Genomic DNA, 24,100 nt, shown 5'->3' on the forward strand with positions numbered 1-24,100 from the left:
TCTGAGCTAGAGCTGAGATCCTGGGATGGTAAATACCATCAGATGGAAAAAGAATCTATGGCGGAAAAGGACGAGTGGCCCTCCCAAACACCATGCTCCCACTCCTATCCTCAATAGTGTGAAAGTTCGCTCACTCTAAGTGAACTGAGTTCAATAAAGAGCTAGGCTAGACATTAGGAATCTGTTGTAAAAACTGACCTATAGTGTTTATTAATATTAATAAGTATTAGTGGAACATCTACCATGTGCCAGGCATTGTTCTGGTCCTGGGGATACAGCAGTGAGTGAAACATACAAAAATCTTCACCCTCGTGTGGTTTATGTTCTCAGAGAGAGGACAGATAATACATAAATAAATATCTGCATCTTATGATAAGAACTTTGGGAAAGAACAAAGCAACGAACAACGGGAAGGGATTCCTGTTTTATATAGGGCAGTTTGATGAGATCATAAATGAATGAGGGAGGGAGGGAATCATGTGGACCTCTATATGAAGAGCCTTCCTGGCAAGTACAGAAGGCCTGAACAGGAGCATGTTTCGTGTATTCAAGAAACAGTAAGCAGATTAGTGGCTTTGGTTCAAAGAGCGAGGAGGAGGGTACAAGGAGATGAAACTCAGAGAAATGCCAAGGAAATACACCAGATAGGAACTTGAAGACTTCAGATTTTACTTTGACCCTGATGGGAAAAACACGGGGGCTGTTGTGAGCTGCGCAGTGATCTAATCCATCCTACGTTGGATGAGAAGTGTTTCAGTTTCAGGTCAGTGTTTCAGCCGGAGATCCTTCAACATATAGAGGTGAGGGGATAAGTCAGAGCAGAAGCAACTGATGAAGGGGGATCAAGACAAGAGTCTCCCAGCAGGCAGGTGTCCTTAAGGAAGGAAGAAGGGGTCACCTGGCCCAAAGACACTGATGGACACATGGAGGATTGAGAACTGACTTAATCTACATGCCACTACAGGCCACTGCCAACCGTGACAAGAGCAGTTTGGGCAGAAGGTGGACCAAAACCATGGCTGGACTCAATTTACAAGAGGAGGAAACAAAGTAGAAACAGCAAGAGCAGATGACTCTTCAAGAAGTGTTATTCTTGAAGGATCTGTTTCTAATGCTTTAGGCTTTGCAAGAGAGAAACAGCTGCAATGATCTCTCAAGATGCTAAGCTGGGGACTTCCCGGAGGTCCAGTGGTTAAGACTGTGCCTTCCAATGCAGGGGGTGGGGGGTGCAAACCCTGGTGGGGGGCGAAGATCTCACATGCCTTGAGGCCAAAAAACCAAAAATAAAGCAGAAGCAATATTGTAACAAATTTAATAGACTTTAAAAATGTTCCACACGAAAAAAATCTTAAAAAAAAAAGATGCTAGGCTGGACTGTTACAACCTCTGATCAGAGGCTCTTTTTTTTTTCTTTCCGGTTTATTGAAAGGTAATCGACATACAGCACTGTATAAGCTTAAGGTGTGAAGCATAATGATCTGACTCACATACATCATGAACAGATGACCATAAGAGGTTTAGTGAACAGTCACCACTTCATACAGATGCAACATTCAAGAAATAGAAAAATATATATATATTTCTCTGCTTGTGGTATGAATTCATAGGATTAACTTTCTTAACAATTTCAGACACTCCTTGACTTATATGATGGGAAAGGAGCTTGGCTCTAAGAGCTAATGATGTGTATATACTTCAGGTCTTTCCCTCTCAGAGACCCATTTAGAGGAAGGGCAAAGACAAGGAAAGAGAAGTGAAAAAGGAGGCAAGTGAATATGTAATATTTTAAAGAGTTTCAGGTCACTGAAAGGTTCCTAAATGGTTTCTTTTTCCATCACCAACATCACTAAAGTAACTCAAATTTCCACATACTCCAGAAAGTTCCCCAAGTAAATGTAGGACACACACAGAACTCTGGACGTTAGTGAATCTCTAACCCTCACCCAACCTTTGAAGAGAAAAATGAAGCTCAGAGAGGAAAGTGGCTTTCTGGCTCTTCCAATTATTAGTTGTGTGGTACGGGGAAGTTTCTTTTAACCAAGCTCAATGCATCAGTTAATCCATCTGTAAAATGGACAATTATAATACCCACCACCTTGGGTTGTAACAAAGATTAAGATAATCAATACATGTGCGAGTCTTAGAACAGTGGCACATGGTAAATGCTCAAAAATCATGACTTTTAATTGCAGTTGAGCAAGTCCATCAGAGGATTTGCATCACACTGGAGGAGCAAGGTACGGGAGAACCATCCTCTTTCTACTCCAAATTGACATGAATCCTAACAGAGAACCTTATCTTCCTCTCCAAAAAAGACACACTCCATGAGTCAGCTTTTCACCTCTGACCCTCTATCATCCCTTTATTCATTCTAATCACAGATACTTTATTCCAGGCTATTACTATTAACACAACAAATACCATGATTGAGTGTTCCAGGAGCCCTTCATTATTTGCTTTTACATATATCATACTTTGGGCTTCCCTGGTGGCTTACATGGTGAAGAATATGCCTGCAATGCAGGAGACCCGGGTTTGATCCCTGGGTCTGGGAAGATCCCTGGGAGAAGGGAACGGCAACACACTCCAGTATTCTTGCCAAAAGAATTCCAGGGACATAGGAGCCTCGCGGGCTACTGTCCATGGGATTGCAAAAAGTCAGACACTACTGAGCGACTAACACATATACTTAATCCTCACACAAACCTGTGAGGCAAGTTATTACCCCCATTTTACAGACCAGGAAGTCAGTGCTCAAGGGTTAAATAACTTGTCCAGGATCATACAGCTAAAGGCAGCAGAGCTGAGAAAAACCAAGGGCGTTGGACTCCATATGCTCACTGCTTCCACAAGCCGACACAGCTCTCAAGCTGATACCACGTACTGACGTCCCAGGGAGCTGCCAGGAACTCAGGGCCCTGGGGCTTTCTGATAGGTCATTTTAGAACAGGAAAAGGAGTTCTATCTGACTTGTATTTTACACATCCAACTAGATATGTGTACACCTACTTTCTTGGAGGTATTTAAAACTTGGGTGAGAAATCCACTTACAGTTGAATTCATTCTCACCAAGCAAGTGCTGACCTGGTGTCATGGGGGCTGGGCCATTGGCGGGGAGGAGGGGGGGATAGTGGAGAAGGGAACAGGAAATCATTTGCTGGTGGTTGACCAAGCCCCCAGTGACTTCTCAGAGTTACAAAACTGCCACTAACAGTCACAGCAGTTCCTGGAGAACGAAAAGCTTGGGGTCGGCCAGAAGGCACCTGTAGTGACATCACGGGGCAGAGCAGTGGAAAATATACAATCTCCAAGGGCTCGTTTCCCCCTGTGAACAAAGAGTTCTAGAAAGCTAATTATAGCCACCACACCCCCAACCCCCAAAGAGGGCAGTGGACACTCGCAAGTGCCTTTCTCTTTGTCATGTTTCTCCCTCTATTGACTGGCAGCTCCAGCCGCAGCAAATGCATGTGGCCAAGCCCACGGGATCCAGATGGCCTAGTGGGGTGTGGGGGTGGGGAGAGGATTCCCATTCCCAAGAATCCTGAGCTGAGATGTCAGCTCCTGCAAGGACATTTCTTCCACAGTGACAGGCCCTTTGGCTTCTGATGGGATGCTGTGGGTAGGATTACTTTCTTAGGAGTGGTGGAGGGACCCAACACTCCCACTGTCAGTCCAGGCTGTAGCCATTCCCAGGCAGGCAATGAAGATTTCTGGAAAGTAGGTCTTGGAAGGGAAGAGAGGGAAGGGAAGAGAGAATCTTCCTGTCGCTGGGCCGTGCTCGCTTCTGCTGACACTGCAGGGAATCTGGCAATATTGGAAGGTTATCCTGGGACCTGAGGGAGGAGAGGGCTCTGCCACACGGAGGCAGTCAGGCCCAGGCTGAGAGGTAGCCTTGAGGGAACCCCATGAGACTGGGCTGGACCTAAGAGTCGCCCTGATCCTGAGAGGCTGCTCAAGTCTTGCACAGCTTGTTACACTGTGGCCTCAGCTGTGCTTCAGGAAACTCGGGCTGAACCTGTCTCTCTTCTTGGGCAGGAGAGGAGACAGAGGCATGAGTCTGTAATCAACTTGACTTCTTCTGTGATCCACACAAATGAGGAGGTTGGCCAGCCATGCCCTAAGTCTTTCACTGTGAGGAAAGGGGGGAGTTTTTCCTTTTATCCACCCCCCACCCCCATCCCCCTCAACCATTCTGGGACACAGCCTGCAGCCTGTTCTGATACCCAAAGATCTGGATATCTGGACTTCACAGACAAGAAAATTTTATCCCATCGGCCATATTCCAGTTGTGTTACCTGCCCAGTAGAGAGATCATGTGTCTATAACCCAGACTTCTCTGTGGAGCAGCCAAGACTGGAAGGGAAGAGTCCCTAGACCTCAGAAGATGAAAGGGCCTCGTAATGGCCCAAGACTCAGGGTGGACAGGGAGCCCTTACTGTGGTTCAGCACCAAGCCTACTCGTGTCTCCAGAATCCCGTTCCTCTGTGGGTTCTCACCAGCTCCAGCTTGCTGCCACCACCACACAGCTTTTCTGCCCCAACAGAGGAACAATGTGACACGACCATAAAATTCCACCTCCAAATCCTCTCTCTGTGGTCCCCACTGCTTCTAAACCCCATGCAGAAGGTGAGAAAATAGTAAAGAGAGGGAAGAAAAGCATTTGAATCTCGGCCATTCTTGGAATGTTTTCAAAGGAGCGGAAAATATAATTATGAGTAAAATTCACGGGATTGAACTCCAGGACCCCAAGTCTTTCAGGGAGGGGTGCTGACTCTGTGGCAAACGGTCCCCAAATTAGGGAGGCCATGGCAGAGGCTGAAGGCCTTTCTCTCTCTCTGTGGTTTGCAGAACCTGGCAATGGTTGGGAAGCCATATGTTGTATTCTAAGATTCAAGCATAAACTTCTGCTGGATGTTTGGATTTGGGTTTTTTAATTATTCCCTGTTTCAAAAAAGAGAGAGGAAAAAAGGAGTGTGTGTGTGTGTGTGTGTGTGCGCGCGCGCACGCTTTGAAGGAGGTGGGGGGAGTAGGAGGAGAGGAGCAGTTATCATGGACTTTCTGATCAGCATTTCTCCCATGAGATGTGCTGTGTCTCCTCTGGCAAGAGATGGAGTCAATGGCCCTCAACAACAGCTCAGCCAAAACCCCACCAGTCACAGGTGCCTACTGATCCAGAAGCTTCCTGGATGGTCGCTGCCAAAGCACAAAAAACCAGTGTGTGCCCTCCTTCCTCATGGACAGTGACAACAGAGTGAAGACTCTCCTGCAAGAGGCAGCCATCTTCCCCAGCAGCAATGAGTCCAAGTCAAGGAGTTATGCACCACCCCTCCGCAACTGCCAATCAATAAGAACAAGAAATAACACTTCCTGAGTGTTATTTATATACCAAGCAACATGTAAGCCTTTGACATTTATTTCACTTAACCTCCAGAACAACCCTATGGTGTGGCTACTATTATGATGCCCGTTTTACAGATGAGCAAAGGAGAGGTAAATCATTTGTTCACAGTTATGCAAACAGTAAGAAGAACCCAGAGTCAGGCTCAGGTGTGCCTGGCACTTCTGCTCTTAACCACTATCCCACCCTGCCTCCCTGTCATCAGCTGGCATGGCTTCGCTGTGAGCAAGGAGGAAACACACTGGTCGAGTGTTTGAGCTTAAAATCTGCCAGCATTACTATCTCCAGTTTTCTGTTGAATACATTTGTCCCAAGTCACACCATGAAGCAGCAGCACAGCCAGATTCAGAGTCAGGACCGAGTGTGATCCTGTGCTTTCTCCTTTTCATCATGCTGTCTTTGGACCAGATTCCTGGAGGAAGGGATCTGCCCCTCAACTGCTTCAAGTGTTAAAGTGAAAGCAGAAGAGGAAGCTCAGAAATTTCTCTTAAATATCGATTATATATGTTTAGCTGCGACCTGGAGAAATACTTGAACCTGAGTGCCAGTTGGTAGTCATTTTAGGGAGGTGGATTTGTGAAGAACTTCCTAATCATGGGATATATGCCGAGACAGAATGGATCATCTTGTAAGGTGGAGAGCTTCCCGACCATGGCGGGATGGGATGTTCCCAGCACACTTCTGGTGAACATTTGGTGGTATTCCCTTGACAGAGGGAACTTGCAGGGATCGCTCTTGCTTTGGCTGTCCAGTATCTGAGCACCATTCTTATTAGGGGGCATCTTAATAAGGGTGAGAGGGGAGCCCCCTAAGTAAGCGATGGGGCAGGTGTTCTCTTTTGACTTTCTGTCAGATGATATCCAGACAAATGACCTGGACTTAGCCAATCAACTCCTCCAGTTAAGGGCCTGGAACCTTAAAGGAGTGACCCCAAGTACAGGGATCATGGCAGCAGGGTCCTTGGTTCCTGTTTTCAGAATCTGGTCATCCAGGTTCCCGGCCAGTGCCGTGAGCCACACAGAATCTGTTTTGTTACCAGCCAGACATGGTAGATCAGGTCACTGAGCTGGCCGCACATCTGGGTTACCAGTGCAAACAGACAAAATACACCTTCCACATCCCCAGGTCCACCAAGACCTAGTGTATCAGAGTCTTCAGGGGAACACTCTGAACATCACTATTTTTCAAAACTCCCCAGGTGATTGTGACATGTAGCCAGATTTTCAGCGACTAGAGTAGTAAACTCTAAGTCCCCAAAATAAAATACTCTGATTCTCTGAACATTTCTTACCAAGAATTTGGGCAAGGCTCTAAGAAAAATGCAGGATGTCTGTATTTAAGTTTGCTAACAAGAAGCTTAGCTCCCTGGACAAGTAACATACACTCTCCAGATGTTAAGGCTATGATTTTCCTTCTATTGCCACAGAATATTTCTCCCCAAGGGCTTTCCCATCTACAGTATCTTGACCTTCGCTACTGCTCCATGCCTTCAACATCTGCTATAACGTCAGCCAACCAGAAGGCCTTTGACTTCCCACAACAAGGCCTCCCTTCACTGATGCTGTGCTGAGGGGTTTACCACGTACCTTCCGTGCACCCGAGGGAAAGCATCATCTCCACCCTGAGCCCCGACTTCCCTGCCTGAAATGGGAACACTGACCAAGCTCCTTTGTCCAGTCTCACAGCACAAGAAGGATGAGCTGCTGGGGCATCACGATCTCCCAGTTCTGGTTAAGAAGGCTCAGAAAGTTACCATTTATAGAGAAAAAGGATGACTTTCTAATAAACTTTCTGGGGCTCAGCTCAAAGCGTACATTTCTGTATGCTTCTGGCTCACCCCTCCTGAATGGAGCAAAATCCCCAATTCTTCTGGAAACAATTGTTTTTAAGAAGCTGTACTTGAAGCTTTACACAGTTCTGGGGTTTGTGTGTGCACGTGTATGTAAATGCACATGTATGTCTGCGTCTGTCTTCAACATCACGAATGGGAAGGGACCTGCAGTCCCCACTGACTCCTCTCCTTGCCTCCCAGCTTTGAACTCTTCCAGGTGGGACACTCTGTGGGGCAGAGAATTCCAGAGCACCACCTTGATAGCCCTCCTGGTTCTCAGCAAGGCTGGAGAATCAATATACGAGAACCTACTGGATCCTGGCTATGCCAACCCATCACTGGGGGATGTGGGGGGTGGTGGGGAGCAGAATGGAAGGAGGCATGAGGACCTCTGGGTCCATTTGGGCTGCTGAGAAAGCCTGTCTCATGTGAAGCCATGCCCCCCTCTCTGGAGGAAGTTTCCAAGTCCATCCTGGGCATGGATCCACTGAGGCAGCTCCTTAGGAGAACTGACTGATCTCACCCTAGAGTGGTCACTGCCCGCAAGAGGACCTTGAGGACAGTGTGGCCATCTGGTTTCTGTACAATCTGCATCCATACAGTGCACAGAAATTTATCTTTCAGTGCCTTCAAAATGTACACAGCTGAATTCTGCTGCTGACTTTGGCACTTGCTCCTGGTATCTGAGAAGAACAGATTCAATTAAAAAGGAAGTAACAGATGCTGCAAATCACTCCCTCATTTCTCCCTCATTTTGAGGGAAGTTTTTTTTTTTTTTTTGAGTGGCCTGAATTACTTGATGATGAACAGCCATGCAGCACACACACACACAAAAAGCTCGCATGACAACTTGAACTTGGCTCCCAACCAAGGGGAAGCTGTGGGTTCTTCCTCCGAGGTGGTCTCTAGGCCCTGGCACATTCCTTTGTCTGCTGTGGGTATTGTTATGGAGAGGACTGGAGGGGGAGGATGGGCAAAATGAATCCTGGGGTGATTTTTAGCCTTGAGGTTCTTTGCTTTGACTCTCCAGTCCTCACAGTATCCCAGAGAGGGCGGGTGTGTGGACTCTGGGGAAGAGATCAGTATCCCCCATTTTATTTATTTTATGGCAGCACCTTGCAGCATCTGGGGGCCTAGTTTCCTGAGCAGGAATCAAACCTGTACCCCATGCGTTGGAAGCACAGAGTCTTAACCACTGGAATGCCAGGGAAGTCCCATCATTCTCACTTTAGAGGGTGAAGAAGAAAGTCTCAGGGCAAGAAACTGAAAAAACGGAAGTCACTCAGTCGTGTCCGACTCTCTGCGACCCCATGGACTGTAGCCTACAGGGCTCCTCTGTCCAGTGGATTTTCCAGGCAAGAGTACTGGAGTGGGTTGCCAGTTCTCTTCTGCAGGGGATCTTCTTGACCCAGGGATTGAACCCAGGTCTCCCACATTGCAGGCAGACACTTTATCATCTGAGCCACCAGGGCAAGCAGGGGGTCTGCCTAAACACAGGACATCAGTTCTGTTAGAAACCTTGGCTTTTTTTCCACATCTGTGCCCAGTGTGCAGAGTGAGATGGCAAAAAGGCCAAGGGCAGGCTGACATCTCCAGGGAATGTGCTCAAAAGTGTCCTGGGTGGATGTTTTCCTAGGAGGTGGCCTCACAGTGCACTAGAGGGCTGCCAGCGCCCACCCGTCCTTGCTCACTTCTCAGCCCTGCTTTCCCCCTTACCCATCCTGGTTTGATCTTTGCTCCTCCCTGCCTATGTCCTATGAGCCTGCCTAGGACTCATGGGCAACAACCTTGTCACTGATGACCTGGGAGGGGGACCCACCTCTCTGGAGAGGGAGGCAAGGAAAAAGGAAGGAAGGAGATGGATTTGAATGGGATCCAACTGCTTTCCTCTCTTTCCCCTAAGCACTAAAAACATGAAGAATTCCAGGGCTGGGATTGAGGATGGCGTCCTCCCTGCTAAAATGTATGTGCTGCAGAGATTCCTGGAATCTGAACTGCAAGCTGAGAAGCTTCCTTGCCAGAGATGTTATCGAGGGAACAGGGGCTTCCTTGGGAACCCTGGCTGGAAGGATCCTGCCTGCACACAGAGGCCCGGAGTCAGGCCCGCTCAGAGTTCGCTCTCTATGAATCTTGCTTCCAACAGCCCACAATCAACTTACCTTCACCTCCTTCCTGACCCTATGACTTCACTGGGCTCTTTATTTTCAGAAGCAGTTGTCAAGATAATTTTTCCCCCTATAGACTACCAACGAAAGGCAAACCTTACAGGTGCAGACTGTCCCAGAAAACCCAGAAGGTGTGCTTAGCTGTTTCCACTACCTCTCCACCACTTCCCCCCACTGCTCCCTCCCTCGAGCCTCCACCTGGGCTTCCCTTGCCTGTGGAGAGACAGCACCTGAGCTCTAGGGGAGTGGTGTGCAGCACAAGCTTTCTGTGTTTCCAGAGCCCACCAGTTTCGCCTCCCAACTTCCCCAGGATGCACTTCCTGGGGCCAACTCCACCCTCATCACTTCCGCTTTAGTACCTTTACTGTCCCAGCTGTGGCCTGGCCAAGGTCGGCTACTATTAACTGCAGCTCAAGATCACGGAGTTCTGGAGGCAAAGGTTGGGGACCCTACAACCAGCCGGACAAGGATTTCACTTCTGGCTCCACCACTTTTCAGATAGGGAGTGTCAGGTATGGGGCTACATGTCTGAGCCTTCTCCTTGAAAAATGGGAGGAGGCTGGAGCTGCCCAGCAGAGGGGTGGGGACACAGGGGGAGAAAACACACGCGAAGGACAGCAGCAGGCCTAGTGTGGCATCAGCCTGCAAACTGCGGCCCCCACCATCTCCCCAGCTCACAGCACAATCCCAGGCTTGTTCTTCCTCCTGCTCCCAGATGTCTTCCCTAAACTGCATTCATACTTTCTAACTTTACTTCTGTTGGTCTCACCTTCCCTTGTTGTGGGGACCTGGAAGCCCAGACTGTGTCATTTATTATCCATCATCTTACATCTATGAGTGAGAATTCTCTCTCAATCCCAGACAAGTGAATGAATGAATGAACACAAACAAAAAATGGCTTCAAGCTCCAGCTTTCTGAGACCTTGTGATAATCTCTTCCAAGTCTCTGGGAGAAAAAGCTGGGTGGGGACTCAAATTCCCCATTTGCAAAAGCCGTGGACTAGAGAATCCCATTCAGGATGCCAGCAGTTCGTGGTGACCGCTGAGCACAGGCACGCACCTGGACATGTTAACCATCGGCTGCTGAAGTTATTTTCACCATCCTTAACAAGGAACCGAAGCAGCAGGACACACAATGACTCTCTAGTCCTTCCCACACCCACACCTGTTGGCCTTCTCATTCTGAGTTACTGAAGTTAAAGCTCATGTATGAGGCAGCACACTTGGCCAGCTCTACTGGGACTGACCTGTAAGTGATGAATCCCTGCTCGTCCCTGACACCTTCACTCCTGAAATCCCATCATTCCCAAATTCTTGTGGAATAGATATCAGTGTTGCCCTCTGACTGAAGCTTCTCTTGAAGCAGCCTACATTTTACAAAGTAAACATCAAGGTCTGGTAGACAAAAAAGCAGACCCCCCACCAGAAAAAAAAAACAACAACTGGCTTAAAACTCAGCATTCAAGAAACTAAGATCATGGCATCCAGTCCCATCACTTCATGGCAAATAGATGGGGAAAAAGTGCAAACAGTGACAGACTTTATTTTTTGGGCTCCAAAATCAGTGCGGATGGTGACTGCAGCCATGAAATTAAAAGACGCTTGCTCCTTGGAAGGAAAATTATAACAAACCTAGACAGCGTATTAAAAAGCAAAGATATCACTTTGCCAACAAAGTTCTGTATAGCCAAAGCTACATTTTTTCCAGCAGTCACGTATGGATGTGAAAACTGTGGTGCTGGAGAAGACTCTGGAGAGTCCCTTGTACTGCAGATCAAATCAGTCAATCCGAAAGGAACTCAACCCTGAATTGGAAGGACTGATGCTAATCCTCCAATACTTTGGCCACCTGATATGAAGACTCACCTCATTAGAAAAGACCCAATGCCGGGAAAGATTGTGGGCAGAAGGAGAAGGGGGCACAAAGGATGAAATGATCGAATGGCACCACCAATTCAACGGACATGAGTTTGAGCAAGCTCCGGGAGATGGTGAAGGACAGGGAAGCCCGGGGTGCTGCAGTCATGCAGTCACAGAGTTGGACACGACTGAGGGGCTGAACAACAAGACATAAAGGTACAGATAGGGAAAGAAGGTGAAAAGTTTCAAGGATGTTTCTCCTGTTTAAGTAGGCTGGGTCTGGGGTTGTCATGAGAAGGCTCCCCACATTCAGGAGAGGGGATGGGGAATGACCAAGTGCTAAACATGTGTACCCCAGGCACCATGCTGGATGTGTTACATTTTCCCATTACTCTCTCTTAACAACTACGACAGAAGGATCATTATACATGTTCTGCCCAGGAGAAAACCTGAAGTCCAGATGGAGACCTATCCCATGTTACATGTCTCCTAGAACATGGAGACCAAACTCAGAACATCCAACTTTGAGATGTTCTGATTCCAAAACCCACTGGGCCTTTTGGGACATAAAGCGAATGGTACTATCTATTTGACAATAGATTCTGCTGGATGCATGAACACACAGGTTACTCCAAATCAAACTCAAGTTCAAATGACTTGAGGGAAATTTTCTGGAGAACAGTCATGTGTCTCACATCCGAGACCCTCCTCCCTCCCGCCTGCTCTTCTGCAGGATGTTGAGGATAATGAGAACCTTCAAGACCCTGGCTCTCTGTCCCCTTCCTTAACAGAGAGAACATGGAGTCTCCAAAGAAAGACTTGTTAACAGTCGGAACTAGAAACCAGGTGTGCAGATTCCTGGCCCAGTGCCTCTCGACTAGTATTACAATAACGTCAGGAGAAGAGATGGCCAAAGAGGGGATTCATCACAGGATCCATGAATCATGAGGACTATAATAAAGGAGCCTAGCTGCTTATTCCTACTGAGGGAGACAAAGGAGTCTAACAGACGCCAACTGTAACCTGATATTTAGGATACTTCTTCATTCAACAAACACACATTTATCAGGCATTGCGTTTAGCAAGGAGAAAAAAAAAAAAGACAAAAAGATAAGCTGTCAGGGACCTCCCAGTCTAGTGAGACAGGATAAGTCAAATAATTATCTTTCATCATGGTAAGCAGGGATTTCCAGGTGGTTCAGTGGTGAAGAATCCACCTGCCAAAGCAGGAGACAACAGTTTGTTTGATCCACAGGTTGGAAAGATCCCCTGAAGGAGGAAATGGCAATCCACTCTAGTATTCTTGCTTGGAAAAATCCCATGGACAGAGGAGCCTGGCAGGCTACAGTCCACAGGGTCACAAAGAGTCAGACAAGATGATGATTAAGTGGTCGTCAGCAGGACCACAATCACGACTAAGTAAGGGCCAGAACCAAGTATGAACAAGGGGCTAGGGTGGCCCAGAGGAGGAAGGGGCACACCAGCTTTCTTGTCAGGAATTTCACTGAGAAGATAAAATAGGAGGGCATCAAGCAGAGAGGGCACAAGCCAGAAAAGGCTCTGACTTCCCATCAGGGCCAGGAAGCAAGTACAACTGATTCCTGAACAACACGAGTTTGAACTGCATAAGTCCACGTATATGCATATTTTTTCAATAGTAAATACTACAGTTATTTGTTGAACCGATGGATTCAAGGAGGATCAATCCCCCTAAACCCCATGCTGGTCAAGAACCAACTGTATGGGAAAAGCCTGCAGAACTGGTTTGTAGAAACTTTTAGCACAATGAGCAGAAACATCTTATTTGCCTGATGGCTTATAAGAAGATGGGTAGATCAGTTGGTCCCAGATATTTGCATTTTATGGCCCAATGTGTTTTGAAAGCAGGGGCCAGTGGGGTTTGAGTGGACTCATGGAGCTGTTAACCTTTCATTTACAGAGAATCTTATTCTAAAGTCCCCACTACCAATTATCACCATGATTCATAACAGAAAGGAGGTTTTAATTTCAAAAAAAGTAGGAAGGATACAATCTCAGAATAAGAGGCACTTCTACCCAAGGAAGACTAGCTGAAAACTTTCCACCAGTGCTCGCTTACTTATTTCACTTTGGACTAACAACAACATTGATAAGATTTGGGACCAAAGGCAGAGGTGAAGAACATAGCCCATCAGTCCTAAATTTAGATTTAGACCAGTTTAGATAAAGGCAAACCATTTTCTTCTATCTAGAATGGTAAAATTTTCTGCTTGGCATACATAAAATAATTTACAGGTATGTGCAGCTGAAATTCCCCGTCTTACCATATCTCTTCAGAATATGAACTAAGCTGTAAGCTATTAGTTTACTATACCTTTATGACTTCTTGGTATTCCTTCTAGCCAAGATTTTTAGACCTATCCACCTACACAGGTCTTCTGAAATACTTCCACTCCTCTCTAGATTCCAACATTAAGAGAACAACAAGCCTAAAATTCACTGTTCTGAAGTCCATCCCCCCAAAAAGGCCATCCCCCAAACACACACACACACACCTCAACCCCAAAACACTCTGATGAGGATCAGTAATTCCCCGAGGGAATCTTGTATCCAGGGTACCAGAGTAAAATGCAAAATGTACACTGTCACTTCATATCCCAAATTGTTGGCAACAAAGCCTCTCCTCCAGATCTTTATGGAAGGAACTTTCCCACAGCTGCCCAGATGTGCAAACAAGACCTCTGGCTGCCTGTGAGTGCTCAGGTTATGGAAGCCACCAAAGGGGTTGGGTTAAGATTGAGAAGAGAGGTCTCAAATGTACCTTTTCAACTCTGTTCAGAAATGGATGGATGGATTCTTCCAAACAACTCACACATTCTCAAGTCCCATGCCTTAGATCTGAATCTGGGAGCAGCATTAAAAACTAGAGCTTTGGCAAATAAGAGAATGTGTTATCTTCTTTCTTTACCATGAACATTTTTTTGATTCCTGAAGAAGAGCCGCTGGGGTGTTAGGTGGCCTGAGGCCTGGGCCCGGTCAGGCAGTTTGTGCACCAGTGCCTCAGCGTGACTGGTGGAGACTGACACCACACCTGGGGTCACAGGATTCCAGTTGGTCATCTGCTGCCCTCACAGCCTCTGAGGACCGAGCTGGGCCGAGCGCGGGCAGCACATAGTCTGGTGATAGAGATGGCCGGTGTGGATAGAAAGGTCAGAAAGAATCCACCTCCACCTGCCTGCTCACAAGGCCTCTCCACCTCTCTATTAACAGATCACATGAGGTAGCTGGTGATGGGGATGCCCCCTGGGTTGGGGACATTCAAAGTCATTGGCAAAGAAGCTTCTGGGCCACACAAGCACATCAGGGATGGTAGCTCTTTGGCAAACAGTCTCTCTTCATTAGGACTAGGAAAGCAGCCCTTGCTTCTACAGTTTTTATGAAAAATTACCATGGTGTGTAGAGGAAAGGGGTCACTGGCCCTTAGACAGTGGACTGCGGGCTCTTGGGTTGGTTGGTGGTGGTGGAGAGGATTTTAGGCTGAGCCAGCTGCAGCCTCATAGTCACTTCCCTTTGGGAGTTGTGAGCTTGGCGGGCAACTGGGAGGGCCACCTGGGTCTCTCTGGGCAGGGCCCAGATGGAGAGCTGGGATGCAGCCAAATGTGTCATCTTCGCCAGGTTAGCACCTGCCTCCTCCCTCCACTAAAGTAACTAGATTTAGGGTCCTAATACAAATTCTTCTTTAACCATAGGTCTTTTCATCTGGGTGGCTTTATTTTCCTTTCTTCTATCCCCTGAAGGTGGCCTGTTTCTACACACTGCCACCTCTAGAAAGTGTGGCCCTTAAATAGAAACCCTGGGATAAAGTTCTCTATTTAAAAAATAATTTAAACAACAGTTTCCGGGGGCATTGGTCCATAATCCTTTTAGGGAAAGTGCCTCCTCTTTCCACCAGCCCTAAAATCGGGCTCTGCTCCACATCTGCTCCAACTGAAGCCTCTTAGGACCCCTGGGCTTGGGGCTCTGTGATGGCTTAGAGGGGTGGGAAGGAGGTTCAAGAGGAAAGGCATATATGTATACATATTACCGATTCACTTTGTTGAATAGCAAAAACCAACACAACATTGGAAAGCAATTATACTCCAAAAAAGAGAGAGACCCCTGTTATCAGGTCCCCGTGGAAACTGTTCTCATCCCCACTGGTCTGTCTGACCTTTCACAAGACAACTGCCCATCAAGGTGAAGAGCAACAGGTGTTTTCAAAGTCAAAACTTCTCCCAGCCACTTCTCAAAGGCAGGCCCTGAGAGGTGGAGAATGCTCTATATTTGGCCAAATTAGACGGTTCAACTGGCAGGTTTCTGGAGGCAGGGACTCAGCCCCAACGTAAAACATCAACCCACTTTGGCTCCTCTGAGTTCACACACAGCTTACGAAAGCACTTGCTGCTGTTGGCAACTCTGCTTTGATCTCTAAGAGTAAGTGTAAGCCACAGGTTCCTTGAGCAAGTCAGGTTAGTGAATCATTCTCAAGGCCAGGAGTTAGCCCGTAGGGGACATTGGCCCCTGAGCCAAGAGATCCTCCTATCTGCCACGACAGGGAAGAACCACCACCTTGAAACCAAAAAGACTCATTCCAAGGATGCCAGGTCCCTAGAGTACACCTCCCAGGGCCCTTGCTGTTGTTCATCTCTCTTCCACCCTAGAAATATGTGCTTTTCCATCAACCTGAAACCAGTTAACAGGATTCCAAGTCCTCTTTCTCTAACCACCTCAGACAGTCCCTTCCTGTGCTCTGAGAGGCAGGATGCTTGCTCTCACAAATGAGGGGCTGAAATGAACAATAAACAATACTTTATACTCATGCCAAGAACCCTGGAGTCTCACATGGCCCCACTTATTCTCAAGGTCTAAAAGTTTCTATTCAGTAACAAAAAAAGCAGCAGATTCACAGAGAGAGAACTAATGGTTAGCAGTGGGTAACCACTGGTAACCAGTGGGAGGTACCAACTGTTGGGTGTAAGATAGGCTATAAGGATGTACTATACAACACGGAGAATATATCCAATATTTTGTAATAACTGTAAATAGAGTGTAGCCTTTTAAAAACATAGTTTAAAAAGTTTCTGTTTAGACATGATTGAAACTTCTTTTTAAAATCAATAAACTGCCCAAGTTTCAAAACTTAGTTCATGACTCTTAATCAGGCAGATTTTCCCATGATTTTTCAAGAAGAATCACTTGCATGATATTTGTTTTGGAAAGTAAAAAGATGTTTCAAAGAAGTATGTGGCATGTCTACAACTAACCCAATTCAACAACCACGTATGAAGAAAAACCTGCCATGAGCCAAGCTCATGGGAATGGAAAGGAAGAGGACATTCCAAAAATGAACCAGACATGCTTCAGTCGTCAGGGAGCATGTGACGTGTCCAAAGGAATGAGTGAATAAATGAACACAAATAACAAATGAATGTAAAATCAGGATTAGTAGTAAGTTTGAGAGCAATTCTACTCCTTCATTTAATTGCATTGCTGCTGCTGCTGCTAAGTTGCTTCAGTCCTGTCCGACTCTGTGCGACCCCATAGATGGCAGCCCACCAGGCTCCTCTGTCCCTGGGATTCTCCAGGCAAGAACCTGGAGTGGGTTGCCATTTCCTTCTCCAATCCATGAAAGTGAAAAGTGAAAGTGAAGTCACTCAGTCGTCTCTGACTCTTCGAGACCCCATGGACTGTAGCCTACCAGGCTCCTCCGTCCGTGGGACTTTCCAGACAAGACTACTGGAGTGGGTTGCCATTGCCTTCTCCATTTAATTGCATTAATACGGTTCAAAGAGTCAGACAAAAATTTTCCTGAGTTAAAATCTGATGGTTCTTCCTGCTTCATGTTTTACCAAACCCCATATGCATTTTTGGTTTCTATAATCTTTAGCAATTTGGGCATCTCTGAAGTCTCCAATCTGATCTTGAATGATGAAGGCAAGGAGTCTTCAGACTTTCTGGGATAAAGTCTTATAAATTTTATTTTATGGGATGATATTCTCTGCCCTCCTGTAAGAACTTGCACCACACCTTCAGTTTAAACTCTTACATCTCTCTCCATGCGGATATCATTAGTGTTTTGCATGAAATGTTTTCAAAGACTTGGATTCATTTCTAAAGCAAATAATTTTGGTTTTTTAAGTAACAAACAGGCCATTTCTCCTCATGAGGTGTTGGCCAGTCTCTCTGTGGAGTGTACACTATAGTGTACGCAAGCTAAGTGTGATGGCTAAGGGCAAGGCTATTACTGCCCTTGTGGATACTGGAGTCTCCACGGGCATCAAGATTAAAGCACAGGAAACAGTTAAATGGTGGTTCAGGCCTTGTGAGGGAGGAGGCCAACACGTGCCCTAGGAATTCAGAGGAGGGACATGGCTCCCTGTGGGCAACAGTCGTCAGGACAGGTCTTGAGGTGGAGGAGGGACATTTCCAGTGGAAAGTCACAAGGAAAGAACTGGTCCAATTCTCAGCCCTCCATCCCTCCCACTCTGACCACCCTACGTTCCTTACGAGCAGCAGTGGGCTGGTGGGTAGGTGCTATGGTGCTAGTGTAGACGCAACCCTGTGACTTTGGGGAAACCTTTATGCTACTCAGGGCCTTGAGGTGCATGTCAGAAGGAAGATCTCCTTGTGAAAAGCCCTGCGACGTCGGAAACTGTGAGTATTGCCCAAAAAGCCACCTGAAAAGGCTTCCATCCTATCAGGTCACCAGCAATACTTGCCACTGCAATGGCCTTGCACGTGTTAATAAGACTTCATTTTATTGTTTCCATGCTCTGTAATTTCTCCCACCGCCTTTTAGATGGAACAGTTAACTTTCCACACTTGTGTTAATTACATGGGGGCGCCTCCAGGCTACACTGCACAATAAAAAGACCGACTAGAACTTTTCCCACCACCATCTTTTTGTTTCTTTATAATCCAAACACAATGGATCCTGTCCTTAGACCCTCCCGAGAAACAACCAGATTTGTTAATGCCTTCGAACAAAGATGAGAAGAAATTCAAAGCAGATGGAGCAGAATCACACAGCCATGCAGATTTGTACAGGCCCGCGGGCTGGACAGAATTAATACACTGGGAGCTGGGAATTTTTAATATAAAACAGAAAATATCACCTATGGCACTAAAGTTCCTTTTGTGATGAGACATGATGTTCTGGTTAAAGTGGAGCAAACAATCTCCCAGGGCCTGTCCCCAAGGCACAAAGCCCCTTGTTTGGAGCAGTTTACAGTTTTCCCCAAGGTTAAGCTTCCCCTCACCTGTCAACGATAGGCTTCCAAACCACTTTTCAAACTGCTACCTCAAGATCAGGAGTAAATTACTAGAGCCAACAGGATAAACACACAAAAACTTAAATTGAAAAAATTAAACTCAAAAAAAATGTGGTTTATCCGCTAAACTCTAAAGTTTAACAAACAGTCCTTAACTTAGAGAAAGATTTAAAAAACAAAAAATTATCGACCAACGGTTAACTCTGGTCAGGGCCCAAACCAAAGTGGAGACAGAGTTCTCTTGTCCACTCAGCCCTGCAGCCCCCACACTTACTTCCAGGCCTTGAGGAGTCAGATCTCAAACCAAATCTGCAGAAAATCACTTCCGGCTCCCCAGCTAACCACCGGAGACTAACTTCTCACTCACACAGCAGAACTGCTCCAAGAAGCATCATGGCGGCTATAGCGTCTTCCGGCTTCTCAGGCGCATGCGCGCTGGGCCTTCTCTAACAACCTTGCCTGATTCCTAACACGGCACACTTGTTGCCAGGCTGGCCCAGGTGAGTAGAGTTCCTGACAGCCACTCTCTCCCTCTGGCTCCACCTTCTCCTGTGGGTACCATTATAAGGTCCTTGATTGAGTCAAGGAATTAATAATGGTAGGGCTTATTAGAGATCAGAAAAATAGGTCACCTAATGTGTTTCAACTATTATTGAGAGATTTTGGAAAAGAAGAGAGAGCACAGAGAGAACACACAAATAGGATTCTGCTGGACCAGGATTCAGACCCCATTCTATGGCTCCACATGCCACGCACAGAAATCCTTCTAGTTCAGGAGTCATATTATCCCCTCCCTGCAAGATGCTCTAGCTGATACACAGTAAAGAGCAAAGAGTATTGGTTCTGGAGAGAAATCTGAATTATAATCCTGGCTTTACTGCTCGCTAGCTGGGAAACCTTGATGAGAAAACCTCCCTACCCCAGTGCGAATCTCCCAATCTTCTCTGGAAAATGGGAGGAACACCCACCTCCTAGAGTTGTGAGGATTAAATGCAATAACTATGTAGAGCAGGCATCTTACAGTTATTCCTCCCTCCTATGCCCCTGATGCTCTGTTTTCTACAAAGATTTAGAACTAATCCCTATGGCAGGGTTTGCATCCATGATATATTTCTACACACAACTTAAAATGAACATCAGTGACAGCACTGAAGCAAATGGATTTCCAAAGGCGCTGGAGTACAGAGTGTAAGAAACAGGATGGAGGCTGCAGGGACACTGGGGTTAGGGGGTAGGGGTGCGGGCAACTGTAGGTTCTGGCCTTTGTAGCGACATAGGGAGCCTCCACATGTGGCACTCAGGATGCCCCAGGGCCCTGTTTCTAGTATCCTCGAAGCGGATGCCTATTTATCATTTACCTGGGCTCCTATCTTCTTGCAAGTTAGGGAAAAATCAAAGAATCAAATGGTATCACTTATGAACAACTTTTGTCAGAGCCTGGATGATGGGCATGGTGGATTCTGAACAAGGACCAGGAGGTAGACATCAATGGCTGGGGTGAATTGCAACCAAAAGTTCTCATGACTACAGAGTCATGGGTGGGGGAAGGGGACGTCATCCACAATGCTGACTACTTTTCATCTGATGGAACAGAGGAGAATCCCAACCCTAAGAGATGAGGTCTGCCAGGTGTGCTGAGAAGAAGACGGATAAGGCTGATGAGACCCAACTCTGTTACTGCCATGAGATCACATTCCACTGCTCTGGTTTCCTCATCCATGGAATGTGGTGGTGGGACCAGGCTGGCTTTGGAATCAGAAAACGCAAGGTTCAAATTCAGGCTCCTCTTATTTGTTTGACAACTTTCTTTGTATCCCCAAGCTCCAGTGCTCTCTTCTCTCAGATGGTGATGAGAGACCTTATCTCAAGAAGCTGGTGGGGAATTAAGGGAGGAGAAGGCAATGGCACCCCACTCCAGTAGTCTTGCCTGGAAAATCCCATGGACGGAGGAACCTGGTAGGCTGCAGTCCATGGGGTCGCTAAGAGTCGGACACGACTGAGCGACTTCACTTTCACTTTTCACTTTCATGCATTGGAGAAGGAAATGGCAACCCACTCCAGTGTTCTTGCCTGGAGAATCCCAGGGACGGGGGAGCCTGGTGGGCTACCGTCTATGGGGTTACACAGAGTCGGACACAACTGAAGCGACTTAGCAGCAGCAGCAGCAGGTAGATAAGTATCTCTCTTCTTGCACAGTGACAGGTCCATGAAGCTCCCAGCACAGCAGCTGCCTTCTCAGTTAAAACTGGTCTGTTTCCTTAATTCTAGCTCTGAATTGCTGTGAACGTATGAATCCATGGTGCAATGCAATGAGTCGATCCCCAGTGATCTTACATGGCCACCTTGCCCTCCCTAAACCTCAACTATCAAGGCACTGAGGTGCTGTCCACTGCAGCAGCAAATAGATGAACTTGGACAAGAAGGTGGAAACAAACAAGAGGCAGGATGGTGAAGGTAAAAGGACCCAGAACTGGGAGATACTTGGATCCAGGGCTGACTTCCAGCTCCCTCAGTCACTAGCCATGAAACACATGACTTCGGTCAAAATTTTCTTAGTATTTCTGATCTTTAGTTTTCTCATCTGTATTATGGGAATAATTGTATACATGTAAGTGCTTTGTGGATTAGGAAGCACAATTACAATGTTAGTGGTCAGTTAGTTGCCTGCCACAATTCCTGGCAATTGATTTGAAAATGTGTCCAATTTTATGAGTTTGAAAATATAGTTTACAAACTTATGGCTGCCAGTGGGGAAGAAAGAGGGTAAGAGACAATTAGGGAATTTGGGATCAACATGTACATACTCCTATATTTAAAATGGATAACCATAAGGTCCTACTATACAGAACATGGAATTCTGTTCAATGTTATGTGGCAGCCTGGATGGGAGGGGAGTTTGCTGGAGAATGGATACAGGTATATACATATGGCTGAGTCCCTCTGCTGTGCATCTGAAACTATCACAATGTTGTTAACTGGCTATACTCCAACACCAAATAAAAAGTTTTAAAGAAAGAAAGAAAGAAAATGTAGTTTAAATGTTTTGAGAGCTACCTAATGACATTAGCCCCTTGGAGAAGGGCATGGAAACCCAGTCCAGTATTCTTGCCTGGAGAATCCCATGGACGTGGAGCCTGGTGGGCTACAGTCTGAAGAGTCAGACACGACTGAAGTGACTTAGCAATGACCTTAGCAATCAAAGAAAACCTCAAACTTGCCCCAAATTCTCATTTCCAAAATCGAATGACTATCAAGTGCATTGTTGATGTAACCCCTCTAAAAAGCTGGGCTTGTTTCCCTTAGCCATCAACAGATCCCTCCCATGACCCACTGGAGTCACCAACTACAGGTGGCCTGATATTAGCTTGAAAAACAATGTGATAAACCACCCTCTTATTTTAACAGCTAGCATAGGGCAGGGCAGGAGGAACCCCCACCTACGCTTGTTCTGAACAGACACGGTGTTGCAACTGATGCGAAAACAAGATAAGGAGAAACGTCTGTCAACAGACTCAGGCCTCCCCCAGAGTAGGACTGCTTTTTGTGTATCCTGCACCGACGGGAAGCCAGAGGCCATGCAGTCACCTGCAAATGCAGCTCTGATGCGGCTGCGGCACTGAACACACCTAAGGAAGGCCAGGCAGTGGCTTGAAGACACGTGCCTCTCACTCGAGCATGTAGCTGTTTTTTAAGATATATCTGTAGTGACACAGTGCCTTGTAGGAATCATCATTAAGGTTCAAATCCTACCTGCTTAAAGCTACTATATGCAGGATGGATAAACAAGGTCCTCCTGTATAGCACAGGGAACTATTTATTCAATATCCTGTGATAAACCATAATGAAAAAGAATATATATATATATATATTCTGCTGTATAGATATATAATATTATTTTGCTGTACAGTAGAAATTAACACGACATTGCAAACTATACTTCAACTATACTTCAATAAAATAAAATTTTAAAAAATTCTGTGTGCTTAGAACTGAGGAATTTAAAATCATTTAGGGGACTTCCCTGGCAGTCCAGCAGTTAAGACTCTGTGTTTCCAATGCATGGGGTGGAGGTTTGATCCCTCGTTAGGGAACTAAGATCCCACATGCCACTAAGCAGTGACCAAAAAAAAAAAAAAAAAATCATTTGGTCATCAGGCCAGGGGCTGTAAGCTTAATGTGCCTGTTTAGAAACTCCCAACACTCTATACTATGGGCAAGTCTAAATGATGTATTTGAAAACTGCATTTTAAACCCCCTTTGATATGGCTGGGATGCAGGAACTGATGAACTGATGAATAAGTGCTACCAGGCATTTCTTTTCCATCTTTCCTGAACATCATCAGACCTCCAGAAAGAGAGGCACAGTGTAAATGAGGGTCCAAACAACACGTCCAAAGAGCTAAGAGGATCAAACATGACAAGCATAAATGCTTATGAAGAGTGAAAAAAGAACTTTTTTTTAAGGAGTAAGAAAGAAACCACAAAAGTCTCTTAGAACTACTGAAACAGTGACAGAATTAGATGCTATCAGCATGCAGCATCTCCGGTTGTCATGTCTCTGAGATTAATGAAGCGATACCGTAGGATTCCAGGAGACAGTCCCGGGAGGGGTGGAAGTGTCATCACAAGAGTCAAGAGAACTCCCGTTTGCAAGGGGAGACCATGTTTGTAAGCAAGAACATGTTTTCAAGGGGAGGCCCAGGTTCATACACTTCTCAGCATACTGGTCCGAGTATGGGAATTCCTGTCCATCCACAGGCTCCTGTCAGATAATGCCAGAGTTTCCAGCTCCTTCCAAGCATCTATGCAAGTTAGTGATGACAGATGTGGATGGAATAGAAGGAATAAATGCAAGTTTTGGATTTTAAAATCCCAAACTTATTAGTTGTGAATGGCATGCCCCAAGTCAAGCACATGCTAAATGCCAGGCTCTATGCCAGGTTCTGAGACCTCAAAACCAATATGGCACACTTGGGAATCCCCTGGTGGTCTAATGGTTAGGACTCTGGGCTCTTACTGGCTGATGGTGCAGGTTCGATTCCTGGTCAGGGAACTAAGATGCCACAAGTCACGTGGCCCAACCAAAAAACATCAATATGGCACATGTAATTTTGGCACCCAAGGAAGCCCCAGTTCAAATACATCTCTTAGCAGCTCTTCCTCCCTTCCCAATGTTTGCAACAGCTTGCTATCAGCAGTACTTTCAGGGCCTCAGCTCTTTTTACATCAACTGGTTAGTTTTGCTATATCTGCATCTGTACTTTACTAGATTGGAGGGTTGGTCTCATTTACTTTACCTCAATCACATTTTAGAGAAAATTTGTTACGATGTCTATAAATGGAAAACTAGTCTCACTTGCCATCAATAGAAAATATCCAATAATTAAAAAAAACCAAAACTATCTTGTTACACATTCTTAGTGTTCTGAAGCTAAGGCCTATAGCTCTCTGTTAAAAAGATAGATTAATAAGTATGAGTTATTAAAAATTAACTAACTGAGCTGAGACCCTCCCCCTGTAATCAGAATCAGAAAAGGATTCATTGATTCTGAAGATC

At 46.1% G+C, this 24,100-nt stretch overlaps 1 protein-coding gene and 1 long non-coding RNA gene across 3 annotated transcripts in view; both read right to left on the minus strand.

Moving 5' to 3' along the window:
- LOC112579689 overlaps window positions 1-20,545 on the minus strand; it is a 30,777-nt gene extending 10,232 nt beyond the window's left edge. Inside the window, exon 1 of the long non-coding RNA XR_003103992.3 lies at window positions 18,818-20,545. This is a non-coding gene — a long non-coding RNA (uncharacterized LOC112579689). The remainder of the gene's footprint in view (window positions 1-18,817) is intronic.
- The window catches only part of UBASH3B (ubiquitin associated and SH3 domain containing B), a 153,092-nt gene that overhangs the window by 87,010 nt on the left and 41,982 nt on the right, over window positions 1-24,100 (minus strand). The gene's annotated exons all lie outside the window — the stretch shown is intronic.

This window comes from Bubalus bubalis, chromosome 16 (genome assembly GCF_019923935.1).
Source record: "Bubalus bubalis isolate 160015118507 breed Murrah chromosome 16, NDDB_SH_1, whole genome shotgun sequence".
Classification (NCBI taxonomy): Eukaryota; Metazoa; Chordata; class Mammalia; order Artiodactyla; family Bovidae; genus Bubalus; species Bubalus bubalis.